This window comes from Argentina silus, assembly GCF_951799395.1.
Source record: "Argentina silus genome assembly, chromosome: 4".
NCBI lineage: Eukaryota > Metazoa > Chordata > Actinopteri > Argentiniformes > Argentinidae > Argentina > Argentina silus.
Genome location: NC_139658.1, coordinates 10278658 through 10301493, shown reverse-complemented (window position 1 = coordinate 10301493; position 22836 = coordinate 10278658). Strand labels below are relative to the sequence as shown.

Genomic DNA, 22836 nt, shown 5'->3' with positions numbered 1-22836 from the left:
AGAGCAGATGCTCTCCTTTATCCGTCGGGGGACATTAAGATAAACAGAGGCAGATGTTCATGACTCCCGACCCATGCCAGGTAGAGCATCACATCACATCCCATCACTACCTGTCCTGGGACAGCAACACACACACACACACACACACACGCTAGCCCTGATTTAATCTAGTCAAGTGTTCTGGTCTGGTCCCCAGTTTAGACATGAATCTGTTTAAGACTACACCTTATCCTATTCCAAGGGTATGAGTGGAGGTCACTGCCCACCACCACCACCCCCCCATCCCCCCGGTCCCTGTCCTGCTCCTCAGGAAATGTTATTTATGTCTGGGACATCTTGACATGTTCATTTTGCAAATGCACTCGCCTGGTGTGCATTTGTTTCGCACGCCGAGGAGCATATTTAAAGTGATTGGGGCCACATGGTCCGATATTGTTGTGTTAAATTAATTTACAATGGAGAATGAAGTCATAGAGGAGCTATTGTCTCCCTCCTATTGTGCTCAGCCAGACAAGGTACTTCAACCTCTCCACTTTGCTATAGTCTATAAAAAGATAAACGACATGTTGAAAACCCACAAAGCCTTTTTAGACAACATGATTTATCGCTCTGTCTCTCCGTACGCGTGGCTAGTATGATGCATCGATCCCCAGAGCTGTCCCCATGCAAAGTGGACTTTGACTCCTGCGGTAGCTAGGTAGTTAACTGTCCTTGGTGGGTCATTCTAACCTTTAGTACAAACTGTACAGTAGATTTAATGGGGTTTCAGAGCCCCAATCAATCCCATTGATTATCACAACACTTATCAAAGCACACGTCCGGTGCATTGTACATGCTCAGCAAGCCTCTAAAACAGTGGTTTATAAGAGCCATGGGGTCATTATAATGAATGTAGAACTCAAGGGAGTTTCGAGTGGGGAGAAAATACATGATCTGGTCTTTAAGATGTGGAGCCATGCATGTCTGGAGTGGGTAGAGAAATTCATAAGGATTCTTCCCCTGCTCTTGAGTTGGGAACTGAGAAAGTCTTTGAGAAAGTCAGGCTCAGAGAGTGCGTGTTCAGAAGACACTTTGAAGAACATTGTGTTTGCGTTCATATAGAGTATCTCAACTTTTTCAATATGTGCTGTATATTAGGCTTTATTGTGGGGAGTTGAAGCATGGTTTTGAATAACCTTGAAGCAATATATCAAGTATCGGTCGAGAATTAGCTTTTGTGAGAGTTAGTTTTCCCTGCTTGTGCAGTGCATGACTTAGCATTCTATTTGTCTATATGTGACAGTCCCTAGGAAGAGACCTGGGTTGTGTGGAGCAGTAATGATGTGTTGTCTCTCTATGATAGGGAACAGCAGACTCTCTATGACACACGCACGCACACACACACACACACACACACACACACACACACACACACACACACACACACACACACACACAGAGAAGAGAGAACTCTTCACAGAGATAGGGTATGGATTTTTAGTCACGGTCATGGCTAGGAGTGTGGTGAAGATGATGTCACGAGGATTAGACATCATGTGTTTTATCAGGAGAAATCCTATACTTCCATAATGGCTCTGGCTCTGCCTCTGATTGTCTCCAGTTTCCAATTGTCTCAGTCAACTTCTCTCCTCTCCATTGCAGCTCTTCTCCTGGTTGGAGTCTAAATGGTGATAAGACACCAGTAGAGATTTACCTAGTAAAATAAAATAAAACAAACAACACAAATCTGACTTGAAAAAAATTCTGACTTGAAACCTGGGTTTATTGATCCAGGTTAGCATCATTGAGATCAAATATCTTTATCAAGAGCATAGGCTACATCAATGGCCTGTATGGCATACTCCCTATCTGTTATCTTTCTTTCTCTCTCTCTCTTTCTTTCTTTCTTTCTTTCTTTCTTTCTAGCTTTTCTTTCTCCAGATTACCTGCCTGTCCATCCATGCAAGTGTTTCTGTCCATCCATCCATCTGTCTGTCTGTCTGTCTTATTATCCCTGGGTCCAATCTCTCTCTGTCAGTCAACAGACATCTGCAAAGCGCTCGTGTCTTCTCCATTGAGACTCTTTTGTCTACCTTCCAGACCCTTCTCGACCCAGCCACTTAATCCACTGTTGTAAAATGTAATTAGCGAAGCTAGGGACATTGTGTAGCTCCTTCATTGTTATAAATGTATCCCTCCACGTTTTACCAATTAATCTGTGTTATTTGTCACAAGTTGTTCATTAGTCAGTGAGGGAATAATAAACTGTCGGGCAGTGCGGTGTGTAATGCCATTATTGTTCATTTGTCATGGGGTGGTGGGGTGGGGAGAGGGCTGTTTTTTACGTTGTGCGACTCCATGGTAGAGCTTAAAAGCCACTAAGCCACAGCCTCTATCCGTCAGGCTTGAATAATTTATGTCACTTAAAGCGTCAGACAAGAGACGGGGAGAGAGAGAGAGAGAGAGAGAGAGAGAGACGGGAGACAGGCCAGTCAGCTACCTCAGACCGCTAACAGTGAGACAGGCCAGTCAGCTACCTCAGACCGCTAACAGTGAGACAGGCCAGTCAGCTACCTCAGACAGCTAACAGTGAGACAGGCCAGTCAGCTACCTCAGACAGCTAACAGTGAGACAGGCCAGTCAGCTACCTCAGACCGCTAACAGTGAGACAGGCCAGTCAGCTACCTCAGACCGCTAACAGTGAGACAGGCCAGTCAGCTACCTCAGACAGCTAACAGTGAGACAGGCCAGTCAGCTACCTTATTGAGACAGGGAAGATTGGAGGGAGACCCCCAGAGAGAAAGATGGAGAGAGACAGACAGACAGGGACGGACAGACAGGAAGACGGACAGAAACAGACAGAGAAGGAGACAGATAGACAAGCGGAGAGAGTGACAGAACAGACAGAGAGGGAGATGGGTAGACAGATAAAGAGAGGGAGAAACTGCCAGATAGAAACAGACAGAGAGAGTGACAGAACAGACAGAGAGGGAGACGGATAGACAGACGGAGAGAGGGAGACAGCCACGCAGAGAAACGGAAACAAACAGAAACAGACAGAGAAGAGTGACAGAACAAAACCAAGATAACAGAATGAGTGGAACAGAGTGAAAGAGATGAAGAGATTAGAAAATGAAACAGAAGAGAGAAAGAAGAGAGTATTCTATCCTTTGACCTTTGTGTATGAGGTTTTGGAGGACACCCATGGATACCCCTTACTGTGAGAGAAGAGAGAGAGAATTGATGCACTAAAATCAAAATGCATAAAACATCAATGTGTGGCTGTGTGTTTGATGGGGTTGTGGTGGAGTGGAGGGCAGTGACTAAGGTGAGAGAAATGCAGAGGCTCATATTGGTTGTTGGACCTCTAGTCCAAACTAGGAGGATAGTTTTAGTTAAATATTGAATATTGAGTGTTGTAAATTTAATGCAACCTACCCCTTTCACCAATACATTGCTTTCATTGAAAATCATTGGGTTGGCAACGTTTTTAACGTATCATTTGAAAGCACTTGAAAGCACTCTACTCCAGAATTATCATCACTCTTCCTTGCATCACCTTTCCCATGTCCATTTATCGCAATCCATCTCTTTCCACACTTTCTGTTTTTATTCCTCTCTTTTCCTCTCATCCCTACATCTTTTTCATTTTCTTCACCTTTTGTTACATTTAGGTTCTTTGTGCTCATCCACCTCTCTGTCCGCTTGTTCCTCCTCTCCATTATCCATCTGTTCCCTCAATCCATCCATCCTTCTCCTCCCTAATCCTGTTCTCCATCTGCCCCGCCCTCTCCCTCCCTCTCTCTCTCCCTCTGTCTACTTCTCTTCCTTTCAAGTTAATTCAAGCCACTCTGGCTTGATAAGTGAAGGAAATAAAAAGAAAATGATGATAACATTAACAGCAAAAACAACACAATAAAGATCCATGAGGAAGAATCGTTGAACAATAAAACAATTAAACAAAACTATAACACCTAACGATGTGAAATGTATCTTATTTGACATCGCTGTCATTTGTGTTTACTGTTACTTCTATATAACCTCTCTCTCCCTCCCTCCCTCCCTACCTCCCTACCTCCCTCTCTTCCTATCCTCTGGGTCTCAGCAGAGTAGCTCTTTAATGAGGTGCTTGTGTACACACTGGGCAGATGCCGGCGGACAGTCATTAGCTCATATGACAGACAGGAACCCCCCACCCCCAACCCCCCCCCCCCCCCCACACACACACACACACAAACGCACACACACCCTCTTTCTTCCCCCCATCCTCCCCCTCATTCCTCCCCCCTCCCCCTCCCCCCCCCCCAGCCCCAACACTGTGCCGCATGGCTAGCGCCAGCTATCCTTGGACAGACTCTGTCGAAAACAGACAGGGTCCCCCATTGGGAATACCGTACCCCTGTCTTAGTGGTGGAGACTGAGAGAGAGATGGGGGAGAGAGGGGGAAAGGATGGGGCAAGGGGGGTTAAAACAAGCACATCTTTTATTAATTAGGGGGGGACCCTTTAAAGTGATCTTTATTAATCATTCACAATATGCATTTCATTACATCTGCTGTCACTTTGGGTTGTGTCTGGGCCAGTGGATCAAAAGCAGGCTGACTGCTCACCTTCTTAGTTGTTTTGTATCACTTTGACTTCTGTAGATTCATGTAAACACAATTCTATAGTCTGAAGTTTCTGAAAAGACGTTGATTGACTCCTGAAATCTGGTTCCTACTATTTGGGTATAGGATTACCTAGCAGTGACATCATCAGATTTGAGGATTTGAAATGATCAGATTATCTCTTAGAATCTTGAAATGTAAACATTGTACGCTTGTTTTTTAAAGCGAGAATTGTGTTTTGCTTTCAGTGCCGAATACATATTTCATGCCACGGTGATTGCAGAATGGAGTCCAAACAAATATTATGGCAGCTTCACTTAGACTGATTAAGCTGCATTAACAGAATGATTTGTATTTGCCTGCCGGCTATGCTTATTTTGCCATGCCGTTCATAACATAACTGGCACCAAAACCCTAATAGCAATTCTTGAGGCATGGAGGCTGGAAAGAAACTCTTGTGGTTTTGCTACGATAAACTGCTGACTTGAGGTTCACAAGCATCATTCAAACTCAAACCAAAAACGATGCATTACAGTGTGTCTATGGAAGATTTACATTTACATTTCTGGCATTTAGCAGACGCCTTTATTCTTGACTTCTAGACTTACCCACAAATACATTTGTCTAAGTGAGAGAATCATCTATCCATCAGTCATCATAAGAAAAAGTAATCTATGCTCGGACCAGGGCGATTGGATTTTTTTAAATGTATTTTCAGGAGAGAAAATAACACTTGCTAGTGGGGATGAAGAGGTCTTTAGGAGGGACAGTTAAGATGTAGCCTGAAAAGATGGGTCTTCAATCTACAGCGGAAGATAGGTAGTGAAAGTGGTCTATACAAAAGCTGCATGTCTAAATCAAGTTAGCGTTCTTCCCATTGTCAGTGAGGAGCGAAACATGGAGAGGATGCTTGACTCCTTAGGGAGAGTGCATATTTCCCAGGTCAAGAGGCTAACAAGATTATAGGGTTGTTAGTGTTGTTAGGGTCAGTCAGTCCCGTAATGAGTGAATAAGCAAGGCTTATTGGACGGTAAACAACTGATTGATCGTGGCAGCCCTATTGGTTTCCTCCTTTAATTCCTATGGAGGCCTCTCCTCATTGATTCTTGACTTTGACTGGTTTCATCATCCAGTCTTCCATTGCTCCTTTGGCCTGTCTTTGAGTGAGTTATTGTTACGTTTCTGAACCATGGATTTACTTCACTTGTGGTCAGCAGTACTGGATCTAAGTGTAGCATCTGTCGTCTGGAGGAATGTACCTTTTTTGTGGAACAGCTGCAAATTCTCTCCCCCAAGTTGTTTCTTGAACTCTCTTTTTTCCTCTTTCTCGTTCTCTCTGCCTTTCTTGCTCTCGTTCTCTCTCTGTGCATCTCTCTCTTGCTCTGTTTTTCTCTCTCAATTCAATTCAAGAAGCTTTATTGGCATACATTGCCAAAGCACAAAGAACATATCAATTTATAATGACTCACTCTCTCCTGCACACGTCCCTATACGTGATATCTCTCTCTCTCTCTCTCTCTCTCTCTCTCTCTTCTCCACTCTCCAACTCTGTTAACTCTCCCAGATCTTCCCCCTCCTAAGCCCATACAACCTCTCCATCAAGACCCACTGCGAAAAGCCTGTGATGTCGCTGATATATTCATTACAGTCCGCCATTACTCTGTAAAGCCCTGCTGTCAAAGTTCAAAAGAAACCTCCTCTCTCCTTAAAAAAGATCTGCCGCCTTGATTATCGTCACGGGGATGGCTCTCTCTTTTTCATGTGCGTATCAGACCCCCCAATCGCGTTTGACTTTGTAGCCACCTCACCGCCTCACTCTTCTTTTCTTCTTCTTCTTCTTCTTCTTCTTCTTCTTCTTCTTCTCCTCCAAGGAAGACCCGTCGGCACTTCTATTTCATCCCCCAGAGCTCCAAGTGATGAACCGTTCAGGGAGGAGAGGCCCTTTCATTTCTCTCTTGAAGAACTGAGAGGTTCCACAGAATGTATACTACCGAGTGAGAGCAAGGAAGGGGCAACCTTGGAGGCTGTGTGTGTGTGTGTGTGTGTGTGTGTGTGTGTGTGTGTGTGTGTGTGTGTGCGTGTGTGTGTGTGTGTGTGTGTGTGTTTGAGAGGAAGAGAAAGAGAAAGAGAGAGAGAATTAACATGTTTTTGGTATCTTTTTGTTTTCATGTAGGAAGTCACTGTGTAGGCGTTGGCTTGCGGCCACCGGGACACAGAATACGCCTGTTCAGCAAACAAAGCGATGTCATCGTCTGCATCTCAGTGATCCGTCATCCCCCTTCCTGCCTACTTTGACGGATCAATGGTACTGTTCCCTCATAGTCTCTCTATCCAGATAATGGAGTTTAATGGGTCCAATCCCTTGGGACCCATCCACTCTGAGATAAGACAGGGGTGGTGGGGGATTTGGGTTAGTGTTTAAGATGGGGAAGTATAGGGGAGCCTCATCTGTTGTGGGTTGTTTCGCGACAGCTACCCCTCTCATCCTGTCATAATTTAATCACCATATTTGATTGACAGGGCTGCATGGAAGTATTAATCAGGGTCGAGTTCCGCTGGAGGCCATCTGTACATGTCACTGTGAACGATCAAGGTCTCAGTCGTCAGTGGAGAGGATCAATAAGAGCATTGATCAGTGGACAAAGATGGCCTCCTCAATATTACATTAAAACTTTAACTCTGATTATTTTAGTGGTGGATACAACAGTACAGTCACACTTTCAATTAAGTGAATTTATTGAGCCTTCATAAACCCGTTATAAGGCCGACATAGATGTTTCACAAATAATTTCTAATCAAATGTAAAAAAATATATATATGTATATTTTTTGACAGATTTTGGCAATGCAACAGGAACAGTCTTATGAAGGGCTTATATACAGTAAAGTATGAAGGCCTCCTTCAGTCTGTAAGAAATACTTTGTTTAAAGTAAGATTAAAAGTTCCTAACAGCCTCTGAAGTGCAGTGCATTCAGAACACGTAACAATTGAAAGGCCAGAGAATGACGCACACTGTGTTGTGTCAGGAATTCAAGAGCTAGTTTTATTGATAAAGAATGAACTAAAATCCTAATGATGCAGGCACACGCTCACACTCTTCAACTCCATAGAACAATACTTTCTGATTTACCTTTGTATCTCTATGGGCTTGACTCACCATTTTATAGCTGAAATAAAATGTGCAATTGAAAGAAATACATTGAGAGTTTTCTTGACACAAGATGTCTTGACACAAGATGAGGTGTTTAAGTCTGAAGGACAGCCTGGGCTCACATGGCCTTGTGTTTTGTGTGTGTGTGTGTGTGTGTGTGTGTGTGTGTGTATGTGTGTGTGTTAGTGTTTTGTGTGTGTGTGTGTGTGTGTGTGTTAGTGTTAGTGTTTTGTTTTGCGTGCGTGCGTGCGTGTCTGTGTGCGTGCGTGCGTGCACGCGTGTCTCTGTGTGTGTGTGTGTGTGTGTGTGTGTGTGTGTGTGTGTGTGTACATACATAGCTACAATAGGCTTAAGTGAGAAAGACAGCCCACGCAGCGGGGAGCTGAGGTGTTATTGTTTGTCTTTCCGCCTGGCTTGGCACAGGTGTATGCTGACTTGATGACACCCATCATGTGCCTCTGACACCCCCTCTCTCACATGCAAACGCACGCACACACACACACACACACACACATACTACACACACACACACGCAGACAAAGCTCCCCGGTGCGATGCCACCATATGCCTCGTAGGCAGATGGCACTCGTTGGCAGTGCCAGCGTGCCCGTCCCTAACTCCCACTGCGGGGGATTCTATTATCAGGCTGACTGCTTGGACAGTTTCTAAAGATAAAGATGCTGAGAGTGACTCTCTGATCCCCCCCCCCCCACCCCACCCCCCCAATTGAAAGAAGGTTTGAATGAGGGATTCACTGTCATACTGTAGACACATACTGTAGGTCCTGTGATTGTGAATATGTATTAATAAGTAGTTCTAAGAGTCAATGTACTAATGTACATCTCCAGCTGATCTCACTCCAACAATGACCCAATGGAATGCTGTATACGTTCACTGTTCTGTATTTGTTTTTGTGTCTGCTTACCCAGGGACTATGGCTCTGATCCTTAATGATGCTGACAGGCCGATTTGTCATCAGTGTTTCATCTCTCATCTAGTAGACACCAGACCCAGCGGGGGAGGACAAATACGATGATGCCCAACGCTAGAAGCCTGACATCTGGCCCTCTGGAGACATGTCCCCCCCCCGCCTCCCCGCCCCCATCCTCCACACATCCTCCACACCTCCACCACTGCCACCTACCCAGCCAGGTGTGCCCGTCTGCAGGTAGAAGGGAGTGACATCGCTCAGACAGACGTGGTTCCCCTGAGGTGGAGAGAGGTTGAGGACCTTGGAGCTGCAGTCAGTCCGTGTCCTGGTTCTCTGTCGGCCCCTCTCATGGAAATGTTAATTGACTCTCGACGATGACAGAGGAGGGAGAAGAAGAAAGACAGCAAGAAAGAAAGAAGAAAGAAAGAATGAGATCGATAGACACACATACATACATGCATAAGGAAAGAAAGAAAGAAAGAAAGAAAGGAAAAAAGAATGAAAGATAGATTGAAAAATGGATTGTCTCTCTACTGAAGGATGGAGTATGGCTGGGGGATGAGGGAGGGCAGAGGCAGGGAGGGGAGGTTTATTGCTGGATCCAGTTTCAGGTACCAGGAACACTCTCTAGGTGTGTGTGTGTGTGTGTGTGTGTGTGTGTGTGTGTGTGTGTGTGTGTGTGTGTGTGTGTGTGCACGTGCGCGTGTGCATGCGCGGGTGTGTGTGCACGCGCGGGTGTGTGTGTGTGTGTGTGCATGACTGCGCACATGCATGCGTGTGTGCACGTTGACGTGTGTGTTACAGATACAGGTAGGCAAATAGACATTGAAAATAACCAAACCCATTCTTCCAATACCTAACATATTTCTTTTTTTTTTTTTACTCAACGCTGTGGTAGTTTCCACCAGATTTTACTTTTCTTTCCCTGGTCTCTACCCAATTTCTCTGCCTCCATCTTTGTCCTGGAGCGAAAATGACATGTTTTCTTTTTCCAATTTCGCAGACAGGCCAACAGGCCTTACTGCAGTTCTATGATGAAAACCCTGATCTCTCACAGGTGGAGTTCTTGCTAGCAATCTAGCGGTACAGCTATGAGGGAGTTTGTAAAGCAACCGAGGCTAGATTGGTCTCTTCTCCTGGCCCAGTGTGCATCGATATCTCTGGCTTGGAGAGGTCAGGGTGTCCTGGTCAGTGAGTGGAGTGTGGTGGGGTCAGTGAGTGGAGTGTGGTGGGGAGGGTTAGAGTTAGAGTTTTTTGAGTGATTGTATTGTCAGGTTGTTGTTGTTGAATAGCTGAGGCGAGGGCGAGGACAGCGCAGGTGATTTGAGGTCCAGGAGAGACAAGAGTATGTTTAGTACTTAGTTGTAGTATAATATAATATAACATATAATAATAATATATAATATGCCATTTAGCTGACACTTTTATCCAAAGCGACGTACATTGCAGTGAGTGCATACATTTCAGTATATATGGTCCCAGAGGGAGTATGACAGTAGTTACTGTAGGTAGGACAATGCTAGTTTGGGACAGTGGTTAGTTGAGACAATGCTAGGCTGGGACAGTGGTTAGTTGAGACAATGTGAGTTTGGGACAGTGGTTAGTTGAGACAATGCTAGGCTGGGACCGTGACAGGGTGGTATAGGATCACATTGGAGGTATAGTATAGCATCACATTAGCCTATGCAGTAATGTTGGGACAGTGGTTAGTTGAGACAGTGGTAAATTGAGGGGAAACATTAGTCAGTTTGAAGATGATCCTCTCAGTGTGTGTGCGGGTGTGTGTGTTTTTGTGTGCGTGCGTGCGCGCTCGCGTTTGTGTGTGTGGGTCGTCACTTTGAGTGATAACCTTCTGTATGACAGCCTAGCCCTGGGCTAAGAGACCTCTCTGGTTTCACTGGGCTTTTAGACATCATTAGAAATCACAACTATTGATCCTCTCATAGCAACAGATGGCCTCTGCCTTGGGGGAGATCAGAGTGAGCCTGGAGTCAGGGTGGGTCTATCAGTAGGCTGACTCATAGAGTTCATGCACTGCAGTCCGTGAATGATGATGACACTCAGCGTATCAATACACAGAGGAGGGACAGTCATTCTACACATAGACATAGGCTGTGTCTCAATACCAAGGCAGCTGCCTGCTGCCTCTCTGTCCCCAAAGTCACTATCCTTCCAAGGATGCAGGATATGGTGCCTTCAGCAATCAAAGAAAAAAATCCTTCTTCTAGCATTGTGACTGCCTATAGCCTCTGGTCTGAGCATTGATTACTTTATCTTATGATGACTGTTGGATAGATGATTCACTTACTTAAACAAATGTATTTGTTGTAAGTCGCTTTGGATAAAGGCGTCTGTTAAATGCCATAAATGTAAATAACTGAATGAAGGTACCTTAGCAGGCATCATGTATCAGAAGGTACTTCTGAAAAATGAAGATTTTAACTTCCTGCATTCAAACGCTGCTTTAAAAGACAGCATCCTTCCCGATTGAGACGCAGCCATCGAATGGGTGGAACTGATATGCAGGTTGTTCTAAAATCCAATATGGCTGTCCTACAGAATTTGCTAAATTTAGGTGTAGGACATTGAGAATTGCACCAAAATGTTATTATACTGTACGACCACTTCACAAACCAAACTCCACTATAACCAGGGACAAATATCCATCTTTTCCATGATCAAGGCATAAAAAAGTGCGGAGTTGGTACCTGGTGGCATCCAGGGACTGGAATTATTCAATCAAGTGAAGTGGACAAGAAAATAGCTTGTCACGGTGACATGCGTTCCCAATGAAAACATATCCCTCTAAAAGACTGTGCCCTTATGTGTTTGGAGTGACAGGTGAGAGATCCATGGAGATGTGTCACAGGAGGTGTAGAAAATGCATTGCAGCGTAGCGGAAAAATGAACAGCTACCGGTGGCTTTCAAGGAACTACATGATAATGTTTACAAACATGACTGACTTACAGTGTATGAGGCCAAAAACAGAGGCCTTCATTACACTGGTATTTCCACTGAAAACATTATGACATGTTTTTGGTCAATACAAGACTTCATTAGGCATTGTGCACAATTAATTCAGTCTCTCTGCAAGTCACTCTTAATAAGGAGGCTACTGTATCATGTCACCCTGTCTCACCCATCATAACTGCCAGACTAATGTCAAACCCCCCACCCCACCCCCACCCCGACACACACACACCCCACCCTGACACACACACACCCCACCCCCGAGTCTGACATGTGACAGGCTGGAGGTGATTTGTGGAGTGCCGCCTGGCTCACTCCGAGTCCAAATGAAAATGAATATGACAGCAGGGACCGGCAGAGATACGGGGGGGGGGGGGGGGGTGAGGACCATGATGTTAAAAGGACCAAGGGCGGACGGTCTCCAAGGAGTTGAGGTTGAAGGGAGAGGAGAGGGGAGGGGCGTTTTAGGACCATACAGGCTCTCAAGACTCAGACTCTGAGGAAGGAGTGTGTGTGTGTGTGTGTGTGGGAGGGGGGGGGGGGGGGGGGGGGGTAAATGAGATGGGTGTGGGTTGAGAGAGAGGGTGAGGAGCTTTGGGCCAAGTTGAAGCATAGGCGGGGAGGGGGTGAAGAATGGCGGGGGGGGGGGGTATGGGTTTTGGGCCAAGCTACCAAAGCTCTCAAGACTGATTGAAAGATGGGGAAGGGGTGAGGAGAGAGGCACAGGGGTATTGGGTCTGAAAAATGAGCGCATCTTCGCTAATGTAAAAAGAGATGGGGAATGGTGGAAGATGGGGACGATAGGGAAGGCGAAACATCCCGGAACCTGGCCAAATTTAATTTTAAACCCTTTTTACCACAAACATGCATGGTACTTGACATTGGCTGGCTGCTCATTTAATCTTGTCTCCCATAGCTAAATACAAAACAGATAAAGACAGATGGTTTAGGAGGGTTTAAACACATTGGGGAATATTTGAAAGCAAGAGTGAGGATACTTCTTTCCTTTTCAGTTCAATGTTCAAAATAACAGCCACCAGATGAATAATATAATATTGTGCTCTCTGTGTTCTTCGTTGTGTGGTGTGGATTTGTTATGGATTATTAATCTGCCCGTGTCCCTATGGGTATAGACAGACAGACAGACACAGATAGATAGACAGACAGACACAGAGACACAGAGAGAGAGATGTTTAGGAGATTAAATGAAATATACTGTACTGTACTGGATACCTATAGGCAGATATGGCTGCAAATGTCAGTGTGCATAAACCAGTGAAATCCCATCCAAGAATGCTATTGGTGCATAAGATCCCAAAATGAAATGTCCCTCACACAACATAGCTGCCCCACCAAAGGGACCCACACAGTATGGACACTCTTACTAAGCAATTTATCTGTCTCTCTCTCTCTCTTTCTCTCTTTCTCTCTCACTCGCTTACTCTCTCAACTGGAGTCTCATTGTAATGCAGCCACACACTGACAACTCTATGAGATTCAATTGCTTGGAATAAGGCCTACTCTATTTGATATTGTAGATTCACTCCCTGAGTCGGCAAACTGAATTAGTTTGAGTCATTTCCCATGCTGTGTTTGGCATTACTATGGTCTACAACATTTAGAAACACATTCACCAGTTTAGTCTGGAGGAGGTTTAAGAGGAAGTCATTATTTGGATATGTTTTCATACACACATTGTGCAGGCCCACACTTTGCTGAACAAACATGGATTTCTACTACTTTCTATTTAGATGCAACTGAGGGCTACGACTGAGGGCTACGTTTCTAATTAGCTAAATAGTCCTAAAGACTCAGTACCCCATGTCAACATATTATGTTTGTGCAGTGGTATGTAAGTAATTGCCACTGATCTAGGTTTGTTATGTCAAGTCATAAACATAATCCCTATGTTTTGCCATAGCTCTCTAATCTAACCTTGCATGTCTAATTAGCATTGCATGTAGACTACTTAGTGACCCTGGTTCATAACTCATTCTCTCTCTCTCTCCCTCTCTCTCTCTCCCTCTCTCTCTCTCTCTTTCTCTCTCCCTCTTTCTCCCTGTGTGTGTGTGTGTGTGTGTGTGTGTGTGTGTGTGTGTGTGTGTGTGTGTGTGTGTTTTGTCTTATGGGCCCAATCTAGTCTAGGAGCTCAGGTGCGTGGAGGGTGTAACATCGTCAAAGGCGTCATTAAGGAGAGAGCTCCGCTTCCCCGCTCCATGATGAGATTGTGTGTGTATTGTGGCATGAGATGTTCATTAGTGAGGTGTGAAGGGGAGGTGGTGTGGGGGAGGGGTGTGTGCAGCCCACCCGTTTGGAGAAGCAGAGGGAGAGGGGGAAAGAGGGGGGGGGGGGGGGACCACCGATGCTCCTATTCTAAAATGCACCGTGTAGGGGAGGCAATCAACAACAAAAGGAGAGCTGCTGCTGTTTTGTTTGTTCACCAATTAATTGAAAGAAGCAGAGGTGAGAGAAGGAGTGATGTCAGGAAGAAGAAAGTGGGCTGTAAGGCAAGGGGTAAGGCAGTGGGAGAGGAAAATAAAAGATTTGAAGAGAGAGAGGGGGGGGAGAGAGAGAGAGAGAGAGAGAGGCAGGCTAGCCTTTCTTGTGCTGAATCGTAGGGCACATCCGAATGCGACAGGAGCTGCGGCTTGACTAAATTGCATAGCGCAGAAGGGGGGAGACAGGAAACAGCGAGCGAGTAGGGAGAGAGAGAGAAAGAAGAGAGAGAGAGAGAGAGAGAGAGAGAGAGAGAGAGAGAGAGAGAGAGAGAGAGAGAGAGAGAGAGAGAGAGAGGGCGAGCGAGAGGGAGGGACAACAACCAAATATGTTAGATGAGGCTAGAGACGCTTCTATTATCTGAAAATCCCGTGTGGTCTCCTTTATTATAGGGCGTTCTGAGCGGAGAGCATCAGTCTGTTTCTTGCGCATGATCAGCCGTCTACGCATCCCTTTCTGCCGGGAGTCAACACACATCATCTTTCCGTGAGGGAGGAGAAACACTCGCTTTCTACTGCTGATTTAGGTAAGCAAACACTCATGTCCGTCTTGGATTATCACGTCCAAACAGTCTGTGTTCTGCTCTGTATGACTATAGCAAGTGTAACGGTTGGGGCCGTTAGAGGTTGTGTTTACCTTTCCATGAAAGGGGTCCACGTTTCCCGTTATTATTATAGACGCAATAACATGCGCGTGGGATAGAGTTGCACTTGAATAGAATGTCTGGCACGGTCCACAGCTTGTTCAGGACATCTCAATGATTAAATTATACATTTTCCCTCACTATCCTCCCACGGATTGGAAGCACAAACGGTACAACTGTAGCTTATGTTTTGGATCCGTTACATGCACGATCCGTTGCAGGTAGCGTATCGCTTTGTTGTGACATCGCTCCATGGCTGCTCCCGGGGCGCTTCACCTCCTCCGAGCAGCGCTGATGATTTCTGCTCGCCGGGCAGGTGCGTGGGGCACTGTTGGTGGTGCAAGAGTCGCGCGGTTGATGCCGCGGGTGGGTGAGCACACACAGGTGCTTGATAGTGGAGTAGCCGACACAGCCCGGGGAGGGAGAGGGAGCAACCAGGGAGATAGGGTAGCCTATACAGTACAGCCGAAATCCGAAGCATACTTTTGCTGTCGATATGTATGCGTATTTCGTATTGCTTATTGAGTGAACAATACATGCATTAAAGATAGGCCTATGCTTTAGACAAACGTAATATGCAGAAGAACATAGTGCCATTGTATTGTTCCGCCCTTAACCCATAGCCTGTCCAGGATTTTGGCAGAACTATAGCCTACCATTCTTATGATATTGCAAATGTATTTATGTAGCAGATGCTCCTGTTAGAATGACTATGAGCTACAATTAGTGGATAAAGGTGTTGAACTGTGTCCCATTAGGAAAAAGTGAATACATAATAATAATGAAAACAAACTCAATTCATAAGTAGGCTCTGTCATAATATTTTCAGTGCTGTATGAAATAGTTTAGAATGAGAATTGTCTGTTCCTCCTGCTTCAGCCACGTTGTTGTGGTCTTGTTTAGCCAGACATCTATGTAGAATTATTGAATGCAGAAACATGTATGTACCCTGGCTAGCGTTAATGTGATACCTGCTGGGAAAGAAGAGAGAAGGTTCTACACAGTCGTAAGAGATGGATCTATCACTCTCAGAGCCATAATTGGCAGTCTGTTGTGGTAGAGTGGAAGCAGACAAATGAGGAGAGTTATTCAAAGGATTATTCAGTTTTATTAATGCAGATAATAATATTTGCACAAACAAACTGGGGTCTCTGCAGAGGTATTACAAAAAGTCATTATCACGTCTGTCCCTTATATATAGGAGAAAAATGCTGTATAATTTCTTTTGATACAATTCTTTTTAAACATGTGTACAACATCCACCCTTTGGCCCAAAACTCATTGGCTTATAAGAATTGGATCAGAACATCATCGTTTCGACATCATTATGATTTGTTTTTCTTACTAATAATTTAGTAAGTAATTTCTTCCTAATAACAACATCTGGATAACTATTAGCCAACATCTGGATCCTATTTGATAAGCAGGAATTAACATCAGTGATTTCTTAGAAAGGCTATCACTGAACTTTCTGTCACATCATTCTGGGATTTTCCACCACACTGTGATAGGGTGGTATTGTGGTATTAAGGGAAGCAATAGTTAGCCAATTAGTTGAGATAGAACAGTATGAATGAATAAGTGAGACTTATTTCGGTTTGGTTTCTCTGTTGATGTAAATGCCTGCTTGTCTCCTTTGCTGTGCATTCCTGCCATGCCAAACCTGACAAGGTTATGTGCTGTAATACTGGCTCAAAATAAGATCAAGCTTTGGGAGGCAAACTGTGAGCAGATACAATATTCACTTGTTTCACGGTTGTTGTTTTTTGTCTAGCTCCTGTGCGACATTTGAATGCATAATGATTCTCTTTTTAAACCTGTCAAGATTGGCTTCCCTGGAAACTCACAATCGGGTGGAAATGTATTCTATTTCAATTCAGTCAATTCAGAAGATACACTGACTGTTCAAAAATTCTAAAATCTCTCTTTATTATCAATGAGGGTTTTTCAGTGATTTCTTGTGATCAAACATGTTTTTAAATTGTAAGACGAATTGGACAAAATACAAAAGATAAAGCTGAATCAATCTTACATTCGAATCTGAATTCACTGTCTGAAATTGAACTGACCCTAGGCATGGTTAATAGCATGCTATGATTAGCACCAGATTGGAACACTAACCCTCCATTACCCACTCCCTTGGCTAGTCGTCCACTGAGGGCTAGCTGTGTCTCCCCGTGACAGCCGTGTTCAAAGAGTCCTTATGTTCTAAAGAGGGGGAGACCACAGGGGTCAATCCTTCCACCAGAGATGTTTTATTCTTTTACTCAGTGTCGTGGCGTAGACTGCTGAGCTGGTGGAATGTGTCAGATTGAGATGTAGATATAGAGCACATAGAATGGCTAGGAATGCTTTGTTCTGTACGGGAACCTCCCAGATAAGGGGACTATGCCAATGTAACAGCAGGCCTAGTCTATCCAGTGATGACTGCACATGGTACAATGCTTCTCTTTGATAGGATGTAAGATGGAGATTACAATATAAACTATATTTTCCAAAAAATTTTACCATATTTTGTTTATGTATATAATCAAAAATATAAAGCGAAGAACTACTGTATACTGTACATGTTCATGTGGGGTGGACATGTAGTCATCTATGGTTTGATGTGTTACAGTGTTGACTAGGCTGGTTTTTGCTTGGATCCATTTTACCTATTTTCTCTCTCTCTCCCTCTCTCTCTCTCAGCATCTCTCCATTCAGTGGTTTCATTGCCCTGAATACTCATCTCTTAAAATTCAACTCCTTAACCCACAGCAGGGGACCAGGACACACCGTCCCAGTCATTATCACTCCTGATACCCACTGATATCCAGTCCTCTACACACACTCACACCCAGACACACGCTAACCCACCCCTCCCTCTTCCCACACGCACACATACACACACACGCACGCACGCACGCACACACACGCACACACGCACACGCACACGCACACACGCACACTTGCACAAAAAAAGATCAGAGAGACTCTCTGTGATAACGTGCGTGACTAATAGTTGGCTGTGGGGCCGTCCTCTGACACTTGTTTCTGAACTAAGCGATGAGGCGATGGAGTCGAGCTGAGAGGCATGACCCCGGTTGATTGGATGTGACCTGTCTGAGCTCTGATCTGATCTGGACCAGCCAAAGGACTCTAGACACGTCCTGAGGAATTAGCCTTGTAAAGCACTGCATTCTGCAAATGGGGAAATGAGTGGGAGAGATAGAAAGAGAGAGAGACATATTGTGTGTGTGAGTGTGTGTGTGTGTGTGTGTGTGTGTGTGTGTGTGTGTGTGTGTGTGTGTGTGTGTGTGTGTGTCTGTGTGTGTGTGTGTGTGTGTGTGTGTGTGAGTGAGTGAGTGAGTGTGTGTGTGTGTGTGCGCGTTTCAGTGTGAGTGTGTGTGTGTGTGTGCGTTTCAGTGAGTGTGTGTCTCAGTGTGTGTGTGTGTGTGTGTGTGTGTGTGTGAGACAGAGAGTGTAAATGCACATTAATTAATGTGTATGCGTGTACCTCTGACAGCATGAGTATGTGTGTGTGTGTGTGTGTGTGTGTGTGTGTGTGTGTGTGTGTGTGTGAGAGAGAGAGAGAGAGAGAGAGAGAGAGAGAGGGAAAGAGGGCTCGCTGGAAGGGTCTTGGAGTCAGGGGACTGTCAAGGCAGCAGATAGAAGACCAGCAGCAGCCAAAGTGCAAATTAAAACTCAGTGAGGCGCTATAGGAGAACATGCAGCAGACTGCTAATACTGGGGCTGCACTAAGAAGCCACCAGACTGATAATGTTAGGGCAACGCCAGTCAGCTAACCCTTTGATAGTACTTAGGCAGTGCTAGGAAACTATCATTGGTAATGGCAGCACCAGCCAGCAATCCCACTGATAATACCTGGGCAGCGTTAGCCAGCTTACCCATTGATAATACTGAGGCAGCTTTAGAAAGCCAGAAGACTGATAATGTTAGAGCAGTGTTAGCCAGCTAACCATTGATAATAGCGGGGCAGCGCTAGCCAGCTAACACAGAGTCATGACAGGCTAACAACCACAGGGGGATACAAGTAACATGAAATTGAGAGTGGGGTGAGAGGAGAGAGAGAAAGACAGATAAGAAATGTCACATACAGAGATATATGTAATAAGAAGGAAAGGAAGAGCGATATGAAGAGGGAAAGGGAGTGAGAGAGAACAAATTATATTTGTCTGTGCATCTACACACGCAAGCACACACACACACACACACACACACATACACACACACAACACACACACATTTTTGAGACACATTTATGAGGATACAGTATTGTTTGTACAGGCTGTGCTACAGTGTCTCACACACTTAATGGTCCAATCACTGTCTCGCCCAGCGCTGGAGCTGTCTGACCTGGAATCATTTATTAAAATAATGTATGTAAATATATCCACCCACACTGAAGGAGCTCGGCAGCAGGCCACGTTCACACAGCAGAGTAGGGAGTCTACAGAGCCAACAGGACGCATTCACACAGGCAATCATCTCCAATAACAGGCATTAAGACAACAGGCAACATTCATACAGAAAATAGAGTAGATCCACACACCGACAAGTGACAAAATCCACACACACACTGGCAATTGGCTTCATCCTCACATGCAGCAAATGAGATGTTGAACCCAGGTCCTGACTCTTACAGTAGATGTCATTCAAAATCCCATGGAGCTTGTCACAAGAGTAAGGTCCAGGCTTAATTCCCAATCTGGCTACTCATGCGTTCATGTGCTACTTGGAACTAGGAAAGTTAAACATTTCCGACTTGGAAACTCATTGTTCAAAGGCGATATCTGAATTTTCAACTTTGAAAGTGTCAAAATCAATCAGCTGGATGCCATTTCGGGAGCTGTTGGGATTTTCATGTCGGAATGTCCTGCAAATAGCAGAGAGCTAGATTTATACAGCTTCATGAATCTTTCATCAGTTTTTAGAGAAGGCTTCTGTGACAGCAGAATGCTTTTTGGGGGAGGGAGGGTCCCCTGTGGAAATCATTTTTCATTGGATTATGTGGTTTTGGCCTCGGAGAATCCAACTGGAGTTTTCCTAAAAACCCAAAGAAAGCCTTGAATAATACTCAACTTTTTGAAGCTATATTCGCCCAAAATATTCACTTGTCTCTGAAGAAGATGGTACTAAATTAAGGTCTAAGGGTTGCACCTTTCCTAAGCAATATCTAGGTGTAAGACAAAACACTTCCAGGAGGAAAATAAATCCTCACGCTTCCCTCGCGATTATGATCCATGGCCATCATAATTTGTGGAGGCTTCCGATGACAAATCTTCAGGAACACTTTTTTGGATAACAAGCCACTATTAAATAGAATCTTATTTCCAGTGTGCCTGGTGATCAATCTGCCATCCAGAACATTCTGTGCAGCCTTTTTTGAGTTTGCCAATAATTTCAACACTCTTCTGCTTCCTCTCTTCCCTCTGATACCCTTCATTACGTTTCCCTTTCTCTCTGAGCCTGCTTGACTTCCACCTCAAGGACTGATGTCTAAATCCTGGCCCTTCTTTGCTGTGCAGAGAGCTCTGTTCTTCAAAAGGATCTTGTCTTCTAACAAAGTTCACACTTCTGATAGCCATAACAAACCACTTATCATCAGCTCACTTCAATCAGACCTCCATTACAGTATCTCAAAGCAGCAGCTTCTCCTCTCATGTCTGTCTGTCGGTGAGAGCTAGGGCTTTGCCTTGTGGAGAGAACTAGGGCTTTGCTTTGCACTGTACACAGCTGGAGATGCCTGGTTGTGATACAACATAGGAGTTGGGATTGGGAACAAACTGTTGCTATCTTGGGAGATAACTAACTCTATCAGTCTGTTGATCTGTAGATCATGTCAGTGGATCCACCTGCTGTATCTATCTGCTGTACCTATCTGTCCGTCTGTCTGTCCGTCCATCCAGCCATCCACAATACATCTTGCTCTCATTCTTGTGGCAGATGCAGAACAATTCGAACACAGTGGCCACTCTACCGCCACATTTTTTCTTTTGCAAAACATTTCCAGCTCAGCCACCACACATGTAACACCTCCGACCCACTGCCAGGTTATTCAGAGTGCAAGTCTTAAGCCAACACATTTCCTGTGTATTTTCCACACTCCGCCACTCTGTGAGTGTGTGTGTGTGTGTGTGGGGGGGGGGGGGGGGGGGTGTTAGACAGAGTGTGAGAGAGAGAGTGTGATGCTAGTTCTGGTTGGCTGGAGACACCAAGGTATCTCTCACCCTTTGCCAACCACATCGATTCTCCCACTCTCTTTCGTTCTTCCCTCATTGTCCATCTCTCTTTTCTCTCCCTCTCTCTCTCTCTCTCTCTCTCTGTCACACACTCTTTTTTAATGTCCCTCAACCCCTCCCGTCCCTCTATCTCCCTTGATTGGTTTTGTGAGATTGTCAGATGAGGGAGGGAGAGAAGGCCCAATATTGTGAAGGATGGATTTCCATTGGGACCCCAGTGGCGCTGATGGCTCTACCGGTCCGGAGGTCACTATGTCTGGGTAGGGTCTCAGGAGAGCTGGGGGCCTCAGGGAGGAGAAGGGGGGGGTAAGTAGGCTGAAGCAAACATGTCTCAATTTCAGCCTTATCTGAGGCCCTGCTGGGCATACGAGGGTTAGAGAGATCACAAAGTTTGAAATTGCTTTCTGAAATCTTGATCAACTTTTTTTTTTTACTTTCCATTTGTTCATTGTCCAGAGTATGTCCAGCCTAGAAATTGCAGCTAAGATGATGCATATTCCAGTGGTCATCTTCTGTTTATCACCTTCTGGCAATGTTCATCACGTTTTATATGAGTCATGTTAAAACGGGATGAATTTGAATTTGATAGCACGACTCCATCCACACTGATCTGTCGGATAACTCGCAAGCAGTTATGGGAAGGATAAAAAGAAGCCTGGCTAAAATAAACATTACCATGGTTACAATGGGACAGACAAACCTTTCAGCCTCAAACCAGTTGTGACTATTGAACAAAACAATATATCCATAAGTGATTTTCAAGCTTCTTTCCGGCAAATTGTTTAATAACATGATTGTATGATTAGCAAAGGAGTTTTAAAGTTGAGTGTCCAGTATTTATTACGTTTAGCAATGAGAACGAAAACTAGCATACTGTAGATACTGTGGTTAGCTAGCCAGCAGGTATAGCCAGTCACATTTCATACGAAACGAAACGGGTGCTTATCATACTCCTGTGTATACAAAACAGTGCATATAAGTATCTCCAAAGGTAGCTAGTTACTATTAAAGCCGGTACTATTAAACGGTTTTAATTGAGAGTTTATAAAGTAGGTTGTAATGCCACTGAAAGCAATGGGTTGTTGGATTGATTTTCTGATGGCACTATATTTCTGCGGATGTGGAAAATCCTTAAAAAATCAACAATCTTTCCACGATTTGTAAGACAGGTAGTTCAGGCGAAGCGGCATTGTGCTACGATGACGACACCTGTGAAGACAATGGTACCTAGACATAATCTGACAATGATTATGTTGTATTACAATTCTGTGGACTGCAGGGTTGCGTCACAGTAAGTGCCTCTCTGCCTTTGCTTGCATTTTTGTTTTAAGTGTCTTTCAAAATACCAATACATGGCCACTTCCAATCCACTTAGCAGGACTACGGACAAGTTTACAATCTGTAGGTCACAAAGAGCAGTGAAACATCTTGTGTGAGCATGGTGAGAAATGAGAATAAACCATTTAAAAAGAGGAGAAGAGGCACACTTCAGTCCTGCCATTGAAAAACAACTAGTATTAGACTTAAAACCTAAACCGATAATAACAGACACTATTCACTCATTGTGGTCAATGTCCTCAAATAAGCGGATTGATTTACGTTTATGTCTTACAGAGGTCATACTGTGAACTCATCTCACCCCGAGCAGCACATACACTGTGGCCCAATGCCCGTGGGTCAGATATAATTCACAAAGCATCTGTTGGCATTTTGTGAAAAGCCCTTTTGCTGGGTGTGATGTCCTTCCAATGGGACATTCATATCAGGGGTGAGAGGTCAGAGGGGTGCATCCGGAGTTCAGAGGTCAAGGCGTTCCA

At 44.7% G+C, this 22836-nt stretch overlaps 1 protein-coding gene across 1 annotated transcript in view; it reads left to right on the top strand.

Moving 5' to 3' along the window:
* The first annotated feature begins 14569 nt into the window (after positions 1–14569).
* The window catches only part of cntn2 (contactin 2), a 35413-nt gene continuing 27146 nt past the window's right edge, over positions 14570–22836 (top strand). Inside the window, exon 1 of the mRNA XM_083667961.1 lies at positions 14570–14660. The gene's annotated coding sequence lies outside the window, so the exon portion shown is untranslated. The remainder of the gene's footprint in view (positions 14661–22836) is intronic.